The sequence below is a fragment of the Pelodiscus sinensis genome, chromosome 2 (assembly GCF_052426305.1).
Source record: "Pelodiscus sinensis isolate ZL-2025 chromosome 2, ASM5242630v1, whole genome shotgun sequence".
NCBI classification, from domain to species: domain Eukaryota; kingdom Metazoa; phylum Chordata; order Testudines; family Trionychidae; genus Pelodiscus; species Pelodiscus sinensis.
The window spans coordinates 90970469-90986269 of NC_143053.1; the positions used below are offsets into that span (position 1 = coordinate 90970469).

Sequence of the window (15801 nt, forward strand, 5' to 3'; positions counted from 1 at the left end):
ATCATCTGCACATCAGCAACAAACTTTAGGATTGTTTTTATGGCGATAAAGATTATGGGATGGCAGTCACCATCTTAATCTAAGATAATGATTAAAGCTGTTTACTGTACAAAGCCACAGAGAACAGATGCTGGAAACAAATAAGCATACCTATGACTGGTAAAGTGCTGGACTGAGGCAGTTTGGTCCTACACTCTCATTCATTACTGCAGGTATTACCAGACTTTATATTCCACTAATAAATGCTAAATTTTTGGCCAGATTGTCTGCTGTGACAGTTGCTTTGCATGCCATTGCTGGTGGAATCTGGCTATGGAGCTGGCACTGTCTGAAACTGGGAAGATGAGTCCAAAGTAAAGCTTATCCCGCCAATACTTTAGAGGCTCCTTCGTTACCTGACTCCTTGTGGCAGAGTAGGGACATGGCTAGACTGATGTTATGTGCGAGAGATTCCTGGCTCTGGGTTTAACATTTGGGGCAGTTGGCAGGCAACATATGTTGGAGAAACTGACTTGAGCTACTTCTGACTGACTTGCGGAGCACTGCACACAGCCGCCTCATAGTCAAGGGAGTGCAGAAGCGTACTTTGTGCATTTTTTGCCTTCCACTCTGAGATGTGCTAAATATAGTTTATTTGGACTCCAGGATATGGGTCTTACTCTCTTCCTTTGTAACATACTTGTAAAATTCTACATAAAGTTGTTTGTTAGAATATATAAGCTAGATATTGATATGCATAAAGTGCATCCTAATGATATACCTCAGCACATTTTTATGAATTGTATGCATGTGCTAAGCATTAGTTTACATTAACTGAAATATGGAGGCAGTAAACACCTACTGAGAATGCTTAATTTTAAAAAAATCATCATGGTAGCAGTGTGTCCCTCGTAATTCTAGATAATATGTTTCTGATTACCATTTGCCTCTCAGCTCCATAATGTGAAAACAAACGCAAATGTAAGTCTCTGTCTATACTTATGGTCATATGTCATCCTATCCAACTGGGCAATAAAACAGCAGGATGAGGCTGGTGTTAAATAATAAAAAATGTGATGCATGAAGAAGGAGGTAAATATGTGCTTATTTAAGTTACGACTATCCATACTGTTTCACTGTGCATTTTTGCATCATCTCTGCAATGAACAGAATAAGCTGTTACACAGTTTACATAGGTTTCTGTAGCATTCTGAATATATGAATAATTTATACAAGTCTCCTAGAATTGACTCCAACTATTACCAGATTAATAGGATTTAAAGATAGGAATACTGTGAAAAAGTTGAGACCACCGCAAAGATCTTGTCTCTCTCTTTTATCATTCTTTGGAACTAGTCTACTTAAACCTCAGTCTCAGAGGATCTACTGAGTCACCTAAAAAGATGGTTCTATTTTGTGATTGTAGCAGGGCAGCTGCCCTGTACTGGCCCTTTAAGAGCCCAACCCCAGCCTGAAGCAGGCCCGGGAAGTTCAGCCCAGCTGGGCGGCGTTGGCCAATTAAGGCCCAGCTGGGAGCTATAAAAGGGAAGGGCTGCTTCAGCCAAGGCAGTGTGAGCCTGGCTGCCGAGGGAGCAGGACGCTCTCTGGAGCTAGGGCAGGGCTAGAGAGTCAGGCTGGGCCAGGACGCTTGGACAGCCAACCGGCCAGCCTGCTAGGCCTGCGGCAAGGCGGGGAGCCTGGCTGCCGAGGGAGCAGGACGCTCTCTGGAGCTAGGGCAGGGCTAGAGAGTTAGGCTGGGCTAGGGCGCTCGGACAGCCAGCCGGCCAGCCTGCTAGGCCTGCAGACAGGCCCGCTGGAGAGACACCAATCCCCCGGAAGGGGGGCTCAGAGCGAGTGACTTGGGCACTGCCGGAGGGCAGTGTGGCGAAGAGAGCAACGCGACTAGAAGATTCGAGAGGGGAAACGCCCCGTGAGCGGAGGCCTGTGCGGGCGGAATGGACTGATTCCGGGGACAGATGACGGACCCCCGCTACGGTGGTGAGTGACCCCCTCACAGATGGTGGAGAATGTGGGTACTTGAAAATACGCGACCCCGGCCCTGACGTAAGGGCTCCGCGTGTGCCTCAGTGGACCCTAGTACACAAAAAAAAAAAAAAAAAAAAAAAAAAAAAACCCCACGCAAAGAGAGAGAAGTTTGCGGGGTTCCCTCCTCCCCTCTCGGCGAGCTCGGGCGGGAGGGCCATGGAGGGAGAAGCAATGCCCGAAGGACTGACTAAGGGGCGACAGCCACCCGTGAAGCTTCGAGCCCAACGATTGGCAGCGCAGCTCCTACAACAGCAGAGGCTGGTACAGCAGCTGGACGCCCAGTACCGCCAGGCTCTTCAGGAGGTGGCGGAGCAGGATCCGGCCGGTATGGGGGCCACCCTGACTCCCCCGGCTAGCTCCCCATCCCTGACTACGGGGGGACCCGCGGGGGACCCCGCGTTGTTTGCCCTCCTCGACTCGGGATGCAGCCAGACACTTATCCGCCCCGATGTACTGCCTGACACCGCGACGCCCGAGGGGGAGCTGCAGCTGCAGTGCGTCCATGGGGATGTGAAGACCTATCCTCAGGTCCGGCTCCCCTTGATGGTGCGGGGAGTCACCCGAATGATGCGAGTGGGCGTGGTGCCGCACCTGCCATACCCTATGGTGCTGGGTCCCGACTGGCCAGGTCTTACAGCTCTCATTAAAGACTCACCGGCGCCGACCGAGGCCCGCGTGGAACTCCTGGGGGAGGAACTCCAGGCAGTCCGACCGCAGGGGTCGCTCGACAGGGAAGGCCCCGCCGAGCGCGACGCATCTGACCTGGCCGACCCAGGGCGCTCAGACACGGAGGACGTGCCGGTCGTGCTGGACTCGGCGGATTTTCCCCGTGACCAGCGGGAGGATCCCACCCTGCGGGAGGCCTACGTCCAGCTCGCTGCTGTTGATGGGACGGTGGTGGATCCACAGAGGGCGGCACACTGGCCCCGGTTTGAGCTACGAGCCGACCGGCTCTACCGGGTTGGGCGGAACCCGCAGACGCAGGAAGAAGAGGCCCAGTTGTTGGTACCCCGGGCCCATCGACGAGCCGTGCTGAGGTTGGCGCACGACCTTCCCGCCGCCGGGCACCTTGGGCATGAGAAGACCCTGGCCCGAGTCTTGGCTCGCTTCTTCTGGCCTGGGGTGTACCAAGAGGTCAAAGACTACTGCCAGTCATGTCCAGCCTGCCAGCTCGCCGCCGCTCCCGGGGTGCCGAAGGCTCCCCTCGTCCCTTTGCCCGTGGTAGGGACCCCCTTCGAAAGGATTGCCTTGGACATAGTGGGGCCCTTTCCACGGAGCGCGGCTGGATTTCGATATATTTTAACGATCATGGACTATGCAACCCGGTTCCCTGAGGCCGTTCCCCTTCGAAACACCCGTGCCCGCACGATCGCGAATGAGTTGGTGAGGATTTTTGCCTGGGTGGGGCTACCTCGGGAACTACTGACAGACCAAGGAACGAACTTTACATCCCGGTTGCTGCGTCAGGTCTGCGACCTCCTGGGTATTCACAAGCTACAGACCTCCGTCTACCACCCCCAAACCGACGGGCTGGTAGAGCGGTTCAACCGCACCCTGAAGGGGATGCTGAGAAGATTCCCTCCACCGGACATGAAGCACTGGGACCAGCTCATCCCCTTGCTCTTGATGGCGGTGCGAGAGGTGCCACAGGCCTCCACTCGATTTTCCCCCTTCGAGCTCCTGTACGGCAGACGACCTCGTGGCGTCCTCGATCTGGTTAGAGAGACCTGGGAACGGACCCCCTCCTCCGCCGTCGGGCTGCTGCAGTACGTACTCCGACTTCAGGAGAGACTCACGCAGGTGGGGGCCTTGGCTCAAGAGAACCTACAGGCGGCCCAGCGAGCGCAGGAGCGAGGGTATAACCAGGGAGCCCAGGAAAGAGTGTTTGAACCCGGGGATCGGGTGCTGCTGTTACTCCCCTCAGAGGAGTCAAAGTTGCTGGCCCGCTGGCAGGGGCCGTATGAGGTCTCCCGACGAGTGGGCCCAGTCACATATGAGGTTCATCAGCCGGACCGGCGAAGGAAAAAACAAATATACCATGTGAACCTCCTCAAACCTTGGCGAGAGCGAGAAGGCATGTTGGTCGCGCCCTACCCGTCGGAGCCCGTGTTAGGTCCTAGGGTCCCTGACGCCAAGGAGGAGGAGGAGACACCCCAGCTCGCGGACACCCTGTCACAGAACCAACGGCGCGCAGCCCAGGTGCTTGTCGAAACCTTCGCCAGGACCTTTACCTCGCGGCCGGGCCGAACCTCGGCGATAACACACACCATCCGAACTCCGCCCGGGCAGGTCGTGCGGGAGGGAAACAGACCTCTTCCCCGACGGATGCGTGACGTCGTGGAACAAGAGGTCCGCACCATGTTGGAGTTGGGGGTGATCGAGCGATCCCGAAGTGAGTGGAGGACTTGATAGGGACGCATGGAACTGCGGCCCTGCCTCGTAGCGGGACGGGGCTGGGACTTCTGAAACAGGGCGGGCAGCAGGGAACCACCCCCCCCCCCGGGAGATAGTTAAGGGGGAGGGTGTGTAGCAGGGCAGCTGCCCTGTACTGGCCCTTTAAGAGCCCAACCCCAGCCTGAAGCAGGCCCGGGAAGTTCAGCCCAGCTGGGCGGCGTTGGCCAATTAAGGCCCAGCTGGGAGCTATAAAAGGGAAGGGCTGCTTCAGCCAAGGCAGTGTGAGCCTGGCTGCCGAGGGAGCAGGACGCTCTCTGGAGCTAGGGCAGGGCTAGAGAGTCAGGCTGGGCCAGGACGCTTGGACAGCCAACCGGCCAGCCTGCTAGGCCTGCGGCAAGGCGGGGAGCCTGGCTGCCGAGGGAGCAGGACGCTCTCTGGAGCTAGGGCAGGGCTAGAGAGTTAGGCTGGGCTAGGGCGCTCGGACAGCCAGCCGGCCAGCCTGCTAGGCCTGCAGACAGGCCCGCTGGAGAGACACCAATCCCCCGGAAGGGGGGCTCAGAGCGAGTGACTTGGGCACTGCCGGAGGGCAGTGTGGCGAAGAGAGCAACGCGACTAGAAGATTCGAGAGGGGAAACGCCCCGTGAGCGGAGGCCTGTGCGGGCGGAATGGACTGATTCCGGGGACAGATGACGGACCCCCGCTACGGTGGTGAGTGACCCCCTCACAGTGATTAATGGAAGCTTTCTGCATGTATTAATGTGTCATGTTTTGGCCCAAAGAGCACCATACCTTTCAAACAGAACAAAGGTTTCCCTCACTCCTGTCTGCAAGGAGAGCATGAAGCTCTGATAGCAAACCTGCATTCTAATGCAAGCTACCTTCCAAAATAAGTGACCTGACTTTTGCTGTAATGAAGATTATATTACAAACTTCATTCTTATTTACAGTAGGATGCCTTAACACCACTCTGGAAGTGTGAAGGGATTTTAAAATGTGTGTAAGTTAAGGCCATATTATGGCTTCCATCTCTCTTCCTGAATGGTGAAAATGAAAAAGAGGCTGTGTGTGTTGAAAGTGGTGTTTACAAGCATTCAACAGTTCACCATAATGGTTTTGTGCCAATACAAAAGTCAATAACTAAATTTTGTTAATCTTGTTTGATTTCTAAATGTTATAAAAAAACCACAAAAATCCAGGTACAGGGGGAATACAGAAACAGGTCCCTTGTGACCTGGGACAGTTTGCTTGAAATACTGTGGAAGGACATTTCTTTCAAGATATTCATGAACTTATTCTGATGGGGAAGTTATTTCATTTATAGTCTTCAAAAATGTTAGCCAAGTTTTCCCTGACTCTAATGTCACAGGACAGGCACCGATCACTAAAAGTTAACACAAGCTTACATACTCTGTGGGATCAGTCCTAGAGTACTCAGCTCCTTGTAAGATCAAACACTTGGAAAGTATAAGCATGATTACACTATAGGTCACTTGACTTCTTCAATAAAATGGGTTGGACTCTGGTTTCTTACAAGTCTTAATATCACAATTAATGGACTCCATCCACAACATACGATTTTCAAGTGAGAACTTTAACACAGAGACCGAAGTTTAGATAAAATTAATTTTATCCCTAGTCCTATGGAAATTTTCTAGCCTGTGGATGGAAGACATTTGTACACACGAATGGCCCTTCTGTAGTTGTATTCCAAAACAAGTTGGCTGCTGCTTTTTCATGCAGTGGAACTATCAGAAAATTGTGTTGAGTTTTGAAGTCTCAAAAAACACAATATGAAAAAGGTATCTCATTTGATTTTCATATTCCATGCAGTGCCTAAAGTGAGCAGAGCTCACAAGACCTGATCTCTTGACCTTTTCTCTAACAGGACCTGATTATCTGAAGTAAAACAAAGAAAAAATACATGATTCCATGCAGTTGAACAAGAATAAAAAAGACAGAGAGGTTGAGCAAAGAACTACAAGTTTAAGGAAGTAAAATCTGAAAACACTTAATTTGAGAGCCTGACTATTCATGTTCTGCACGTTTTTACTTTACTATCCTGCTTTATCCCTTGTGATCTTCCCCCATCTCTTACCTATGTTAGTCTCTTTCTGTGCACTGAATATATAATATACTAGCACAAGACAGATGTACTGATAAGCATGTCAGCAAGTCAATCTCATCTCTGCCAGGATATAAATTAGAATTAGGTTTCATGATGCCCAATCTTAAATAGGTTTTCCAATATTCTTTGGGCCAATCCTTCCTTCTCCCAATTGACAAAAATATCAGGGATTAGTTATTTCATCATGTAAATCAAGATGTAGTTCACCTTTAATGGACATAACTTTTTGTATCACTGTTGGGAGTGTAAGTGCAAACAATGGGACAGTATTAAAAAGCAGGACACAAGCCCTTTATTGGTTGTAAGTTCTAAACTTAGATTTCACCAGCAAGTCAACTGCACCTAGGGCAAACTTCTCAGATGCTTTAACAGCATTATCACTGAATCACAGGCAGTCCCCTTAGATAATCCAGTCTTTCTTGACACTCAGGTGAATGTATCTGTGATAGATGGCACCTTACACTAAGAACCACAGCAATAGTGAGGGTAACTCCTGATGCAAAAGGACCAGTCATTTACTCCAGGTGAATTGCATTTTAAGTCTCACACACAAGCCCATGCGTGTAGCCAGTCCTATATTGAACTACATGAAGATCCATTCAACAGGAAATTAGCGTACATCTACACAGCAACATTGTCTGTGTCTACACAGCAGGCAGTTATTTTGGTTTGGGGTTTTTAAATCTCCCGCCTTCCACATGCTCTGAGCAGCAAATTCAGGTGAGGGGAAGAGTCCATTGCATTTCTCATCTTCAGAAGAAGAACAGAAAAAATAGAGTCTTTAGTCCTTTTCTTGGTAGCTTCTCGATCCAGATATAGGCAGTTTCCAGCTGTAAGATTCAGTCAAAATCTGTCAGACAGTGGGTCTTCTTTTGCAGGAGGAGAATGAGAATTTCCGTAGAAGAGCAGTAGCTCTTCACACTGATTAAAGTCCCTCTCTTGTATTCAATATAGTTATCCTTTTAATATCTTGGGACCAACATGGCTGCCAGATGGGTAAGGCAATAAATTTATTTAGACCAACTTCTTCTGGGGAGAGAGAGACAAGCTTGAGAGCTACACAGGGCTCTTCTTCCAGTCTGTCCAGCTCAAAAGCTTGTCTTCTCAGCAACAGAAGTTGGTCCAGTAGAATGTGTTACTTCACCTCTCTTGCCCCTCTGTTGAGTTATAGTCACCACAGCTCACCATACAACCATTCAAATATTACAAGATGGAATTCTGGTATTAGAAGTAAAATTAATGCATGCATTGTGCACAAATTATTCAACAGATTCTAAACACTACATACTTACTTTTATCTATAATACATTCTCTGTCGATATGACCTTGCAAGTGAATCAGATAGATGCATAGATGGAATCCATTAAGTGCTCAGATGAGACATGTGTGGCTTGGCCTGTGCTGGCATCTGGTCTGCCAGCATCATGGTTTCTGCATGTGACTGGACTGAGTGGTGGGTGATAAAAGACTCAACAATCTTTTCGGTCAGTGAGTCAAATTTTTCAGTGACAGCTACATCTTAATGAACTACTTATCTTGTAGCCCACCTCCCATTTGTTTTGTGATCACATAGTCCACCTTCCTTGTAAATCTTAATGACAACGTCCCTGTGGCAAGTGCAGCAATTGCTTCCATGAGAAAGCATATCATGTATTTTTAGTTTTTGTTATGCCTTTTAGAAACTGCATACAAGGAGAAGAGCCAAGTGTATGGGACCATATGGCTTGCTGCAAACCACTATACAGTGCTCATTTGGAACCTTTGCTTTCAGCCTCAGCCAAAGGAAAATGAAGCTTCCTCTATCTTACCCCTCTGGGAGGTTTAGCTAGCTCACTACTGAAGTGCATTGATAAGGTGCACGTTATTTGGAACCTCACACTACATAGATAAATAGTGTTTGGAATCCACTGTTTGAATTTTCCAGGACTTTAGTTCTGAGGATGCCAGTCCAGTGCTTTTTTCACTGAGGCTTTCATCCTCTGAGCACTTTACTTACAAGAATAGTGAGTGCTTCACTTCTTACATAAATAGTTAACTTGATTCTAACAGAGCTACTCATCTGAACAAAGTGAAGCTCATGTGTAAGTGTTTGAAAGGACAGGTTCTAAATTAAACTTTGCTTTTTTAAAAAATTCAAATTTCAGTGAAAGCGACGAGGAGTCCTGTGGCACCTTATAGACTAACTGAAGTGTAGGAGTCAGGCCTGTTCATGATGACAACAGCACCTCCTTTGTCAGCCTCTTTGATTATAATGTCAGAGTTGTTCCGGAGGCTGTGGATGGCATTGCGTTCTGCACAACTGAGGTTACCAGGCAAGCAATGCTGTTTTTCCACAATTTCTGCCTGTGCATGTCGGCGGAAGCATTCTATGTAGAGGTCCAGACTGTTGATCTACAACCCATCCTGGACAATGATCCCTCGCTTTCACAGGCCTTGGGAGGTAGGCCGGTCCTTGCCCACAGACAACCCGCCAACCTGAAGCATATTCTCACCAGCAACTACATACTGCACCATAATAACTCGAACTCAAGAACCAATCCTTGCAACAAACCTCGGTGCCAACTCTGCCCACATATATACACCAGAAACACCATCACAGGACCTAACCAGATCATCCATACTGTCACTGGTACATTCTCCTGCACATCTACCAACGTAATATATGCCATCATGTGCCAACAATGCCCCACTGCTATATACATCGGCCATACTGGACAGTCCCTATGTAAAAGAATCAATGGACACAAATCTGATATTAGGAATGGCAACATACAAAAATCTGTAGGGGAGCACTTCAATCTTCCTGGACACACAATTGCAGATCTAAAAGTAGCCATCCTGCAGCAAAAAAACTTCAGGACCAGACTTCAAAGAGAAACTGCTGAACTACAGTTCATCTTTAAGTTTGACACAATCAACTCTGGATTAAACAAAGACTGTGAATGGCTTGCTAACTACAAAAGCAGCTTCTGCTCTCTTGGAATTCACACCTCCAGATCAGCTGCTAGAAGTGGGCGTCATCCTCCTTGATTGGATCCACCTTGTCATCTCCAGCCTGATCCTGGCCTGCATATTTATACCTGCCTCTGGAAATTTCCACTACATGCATCTGACGAAGTGGGTCTTTGCCCACGAAAGCTTATGCTCCTACACTTCAGTTAGTCTATAAGGTGCCACAGGACTCCTCGTCGCTTTTGCAGATTCAGACTAACACGGCTACCCCTCTGATAAATTTCAGTGACTACACACTACCTAGACCTAAAACAAAAAACTTCAACTTGTGTGATTCAAGATATCTAGCAATTTTAAGAATATACATAAAAAGAACCATACGTGGAATTATTGGTGCTTTAACTGACACACACAAAATTCAGACATCTTGGGAGTCTGGAGTCACATTTAAGAAGTTTGAAAGCCTGAGGAACACAATTTCCATGGAGAATCAGCTTCATCATTGATGCTGTAACCATATTTACAGTACTTTCAAATGTTTATTCAGTGTAGGTATTTTCTCCATCTCATTCTGAACCAAATTGAAACACAATCAAGATTTGCACTGGATCCTAGATTTGTGGCCCTACTGTTTGATTCTATAGAATTTGCTCTTTTCACCTCTTGTATGGGTTATTTAATGAAAATGCTTCTTTCTGTTTGTGTGATTTCATATTTCTCCTAGCCTATTTTTCAAGTGAGATTACAAAATCCTGTCATTAAAGTAGATCTTATTAGCAATAAATGACTATTTTGATCCAGTGTTTCTTTGAATTCAGTGATCAAATTACATTTATATTTTTTCAGCTTCTAGATCACATAAATCCAAATAAGATGCCTCACAATAGCGAGGATGTGCTTGAAGTCCGACATCACTGTATTTAAATTTATCACCATTTTAAGAATGTTTCCTCAATAGAATATACAGGCAGTCCCCGGGTTACATGGATCCGACTTACATCAGATCCCTACTTACAAACGGGGTCAGGCAACCCCGCACTAGCTGCTTCCCGTCAGCAGACCAGGGAGATGCGAAGCTAGCGCCCCCCTCCCCAGCAGACCAGGGAGACGCGGAGCGGCTTTTCTCAGCAGACACCTCAGCTTGAGAATAAAGGACTGAGGGAAGTGAGGTGTGGGAGAATAAAACTGAGCTCTGGAGAAATGTTTGGCTAGAATTTCCCCTACAATATGTACCAGTTCCGACTTACATACAAATTCAACTTAAGAACAAACCTACAGTCCCTATCTTGTACGTAACCCGGGGACTGCCTGTACGTCTTTTTAAAGAGTTATATCTAAGAGCAAGTGTGCTATTAAAATAAAAATGTGAAAAGTGATTTGTCCACTTAAACTGAAGTGCTGTTTTATGAAGTGCAGGTTATTTTTTTTAAATGTGAAGATACTGGCAAAATGAGTCACCCTGCTAAGAATATAACTCAACTATCCTATGTTTAGCTGGGTGCTCGCCATGTTCTACATGTCTTGCCTGTTACAGCCTTATCTCCTACTCAAATGATGCAGAGCTTCTATCATTCTACCAACTGTGCTAACCTGTCACAGATATATCATTGGCATCTGAGCCATGCTGCATTTCCTAAATCAAAATTTAGAATGCAAACTTCTGATATGGTATTAGATAATGTAAGGAACAGAGATGAATGAATGGTGAGGGAAAATAGACTGTTAATATTAGCTCAGATTCAAAAGTTAATTTTGATATGATCATTTTTGTGCCCCTTTCATACACCCTTTCAGAGAATACTGAATGGCTTAGAAACTGGTGAGGCTCATGCTCAAATGTTGAATAGTCACCACTTTTAATTTAAGTGAAAATTCACAACTAAGGCTGTGTTGGCTCATCTGTATAAATGATGCAGTATTGTTTCTGCTCCCAGAATGAATGGTTTGAGGGACTAATTGATGTAATATAAACTGTGAATTTTGCATACAAGAAGGATATTTTCAAAAGTAAAAAAAGTAGTAAAGCAATGATGACTTTGGGCATTTTGGCTGTTTTGTATGTGTTACAGGTTGGTTTGTTTGTTTTTGCCCAGATCCCAGAAATTCAATATTCACTGCAGCAAATACATTGGATAATACTGTGATCTGTACTCAAATATTTGAAAAGATGAAATTCATTAAATTCTGAGTTATTAACTCACTTTTAATAAGTCTAACAAAAATAGTGACAAATTAACTTTACATGCCCATCTTTATAGCCTTTAGATGTGTGAGAATCCCACTAATTTTACTTGCATAAAGAGTGCATAAAGAATCCCCGTAGGTAAGTTATTTAAAACATCTTTGATCCAATGGGATGCCCCAAAGCAAGTACAATTTAAAGGCAGAGACAGCAAAGAAATTTATGCCAATGCCATGATTTATTTTTTAGAAACATAGTAAGACTGTAGAAAACCATGAGGCAAGTAGTTTTACCTTAGCACAGAGAATTTTCATAACTGCTGTGCATAAATTTTAGCAGTATTCTTATGTGATCGATCCAGTTCATTGTCACCTAAGGGCTTTATTCTATATAGACTGCTGTATATGCCCATACCTTTTCTACCTCATTTGGCTTTTGTGCCTGACAAGATGGTGCTGTTGTTTCCTGACCCAAAAGCATAAACAATATGTGCCTTGCTCTGCTCCTGGGAAGAATTTAGCCTATGGTATTAGTAAATGGAACTTCACTCCCTCGCACTTCTCCTTTTTGTAATAAGCAAATGAAACATGTGTCCATAAGCAAATTATATAATTAAATAAATGAACATTTTAATTATCATAGGTGAGGATCTCTCAGATTATTAGTTTTTGGTGGGGATTTTCCATATAACCCTGTCACAAAGGCAGGTTCTCTCTTTGGTTGATATGGATGAATTGTTTGGAGTAGCATATTAAAAAAAACATGCAGAAAGGCACAGAGGATCCCTCCCCCCCATACGCTGTCTAATATTTCAATTCTAAAAAATTTGGGGTGATGTAGATAAAAGTCAGGAAAGCATCTAAATTGTTGTTAGCAAATCCACATTGAATCATTAAGGTTCTCTCAATTGCCGTCTTTCAGCTTGGGAAACAGAAATATTCAGAAAGAGATAAGATATCCTCAAAGGAAATATTCTATAATAAAATGAGAACAAAGAACTTAAATCCTCAAACTTCCTTATTAATCTCAAGACAGTATCTACTAATAAAGAGGTGATATTGGTAGAAATGAGCAATGAGCCTTCTATCAAAGAAATATTAGCTATAACTTGGCCTAGCTGCAATCCTGAAATACAGTACTCACTGTGGAGAAAGAATCCAATATTAAATACATTTTGTTCCATTCAGCCAGGAAATGATTAGTGTTTTTTTTTAAATGGAACATGTGCCACTTCAGAATGTCAACTCCTTTTCTATTGAGAATGATACAATATTGCATTCAAAATTATAGGCAGAGATTATATTTACCCACTTTGGTCAGCAGGGGACTGGTTATTAATATGTAAGTTGGAATGAATAGCACTGTTTTTTGTAATGTCTGAATGTTTGTATAACTTTGTACATAAATCACTGGGGGTATGTCTACACTACCCCGCTAGTTCGAACTAGCGGGGTAATGTATGCATACCGTACGTGCAAATGAAGCCCGGGATTTGAATTTCCCGGGCTTCATTTGCATAAGCCGGCCGGCGCCATTTTTAAATGCCGGCTTGTTCGAACCCCATGCCGCGCGGCTACACGCAGCACGGGCTAGATAGTTCGAACTAGCAAGCCATTCCGAACTATCTGTGGAACGAGGCGTACAGATAGTTCGGAATGGCTTGCTAGTTCGAACTATCTAGCCCGTGCTGCGTGTAGCCGCGCGGCACGGGGTTCGAACAAGCCGGCGTTTAAAAATGGCGCTGGCCGGCTTATGCAAATGAAGCCCGGGAAATTCAAATCCCGGGCTTCATTTGTACGTTCGGTATGCATACATTATCCCGCTAGTTCGAACTAGCGGGGTAGTGTAGACATACCCTGGGGGACTAGATCAGGCTGAAATATTAAGAAGGCACATAGCACAATAAAGCAATTATTGCAACAGTAGCCACACAGAACTTTTTTTTAAGAATTAATTTACATATTAATTTCATATGTTCACATTAAAAAAGCAATGGTGTCCTTGAGTGCCCACCAATCAGACTAACTGTACCCCTAACCAGTAGTTGGATGTTCTGCTCCTCATTCTCCTGCAATCTTGCGGAGGCCCTCACGCCACTGCAAAGTGGTCATTCTGATGTAACAGCATTTTGTGCCCCATTTGCAATGGCATGAATATTTACACAGGATCCAGGATAACACAAAATCAGGACTAACATGTGGGTGTCCTCCTGTGTTCTCTCTAAACTGTGCAGGAGCACAGCTTCACAGGTGATTAATCAGCCCTTCCCAGTCACCATACATGGAGCTGACTGATTAGGCGGGGCTGATTAATCACCTGTGAAGCTGTGCTGCCTCAGGGAGGACATAAGTCGGGGGGGGGGGGGGGGGGGGGGTTTCAGCCCTTTCCTCACTTACAAAAATGGTTGTAAGTGCAGGGGGGGGGGTCACAATTTGAGCCATCGTAAGGTGGGAGGTTCCTGAAATCTCAGCTAGGGCTTAAATACGTGTTTTAAAGTCTGTAGTTAGCAACCCTGCCTACAGAGTAAAGGGACAATCTCTTCCCTGCATATCCAGGAGGAAGGAGAATGACACCCTTTGTGTGGTTTATACTTTTTTAACATCTGAGATGCCTTTCAGATATGACCTGATCCTGATTTTACTGAAGTCAATGGTAAAGCAGCTATAGATTTTAATGGGGGCAGGATAAGTCCTGTCCAAGACTAGCTCTACTTGAAAGCAAAGGTCAGACTCTAGTCCCCTTTCTATCAGCAGCAGAAAGGGAGTGGAAACCTCCACCAAGTTTCCTCATTTAGTGTGGCAGATCCTAGCAAGCACAAAGCCTGAACACCAGTTCCCATGACTTTATCTAGGAGCTCCAGGAGCAGAAGGCAGCAAAGAGAAGAGATTCTGAAGGACTATGGACAGATGGCACAGTTTACAGGAGCATTGAAGCTACTCTAGCCTGTGCCCAGAGTCAGGGCCAGAGAGAAAAACGAAGCATAATCTACTGTAGTCAGTATAAGTAGAATGTGACTTTAGATAGTCTGTCCCACAGAATGGAATCATTTATCCACAAATGCTGAAGGTTCAGATAAAAAACCCAAAGCATATCCAGGGTTTTGTCCACATTTTATTTAACTATTTGCAAATATACCATTATTTGAATATAAACATTATTCACGTTTGGCCATGAGAAACACTGCTGGCATCACATTACAGATTTCTGAAAACTTGGTCAGCAAAGGTATGACATACACACATGACAAGGCACCTATTCTTCCAAACGTAATTAGTATAATTCTGCATAAAATTGTATTCCTGCATGCACTTAGGCTACTCTGCGCTTTGGAAACATAGTGGCCATATTGACTGAAGTTGCAACCAGCAGTCACCTTTCTGCATTAAAGTAAGGAATTTTGGCTGCTCAGTGATGAGCCATTAATTTGGCTTCAAAGCAATTTCAGCTCTGGGGCATATTACTTGACTCAGTTATCAAGATTTTTCCTCATCTCTTGAAAGTTCAGCAATATACTATAGGCCTAGCTGAAGCCTAGCTGTGCTCTGTGCCAAGAAAAAACTAAAATCCAACGTCCTATTGAGAGATAAAAGCCGGATATCAATCACAGTAAGGAGAGACATATAATTTAGCAGTACCTTTTAATACATTATAAAATTCAGAAGATTAAAAGATCGGTTCAACAATGCACTAAGAGGAAAAAATACAATAATGTTCTATTTCTGCAGCATACCAGAATCTCTAATCACTGACAGTGCTAATGAAATAAGTCTAACAACCCCAATGTGAGGTTGTGAAATCCCATTTTAACAAATGAAAAGCTGAGACTCAGGCCATGTATACAGTACATCCGGCAGTTCGGCTTCCCTTAAATCGGGCTTGGCACTATTCCCAAAGCGGGAGGCCGACAGGAGCAAATGCTCCCATCAGCTTTCCTTACTCATGGCAAGAACATCCGTACCAGATGCCAGTGGGGTGCCCACTGAGTTCAATTTAGCAAGTCTTAACTAGACTCACTAAATCAAACTCCAGAAGATTGATTGCAAGAATGGCAAGCTTCTGCAGAGTGAAGACGTGGCCTCAGAGAATACGGGACTTATAGAAAGAAATTCAGTGCAGTTCTAGG

At 45.5% G+C, this 15801-nt stretch overlaps 1 long non-coding RNA gene across 2 annotated transcripts in view; it reads left to right on the plus strand.

Moving 5' to 3' along the window:
• LOC112545266 (uncharacterized) overlaps nt 1–15801 on the plus strand; it is a 77531-nt gene that overhangs the window by 31527 nt on the left and 30203 nt on the right. The gene's annotated exons all lie outside the window — the stretch shown is intronic.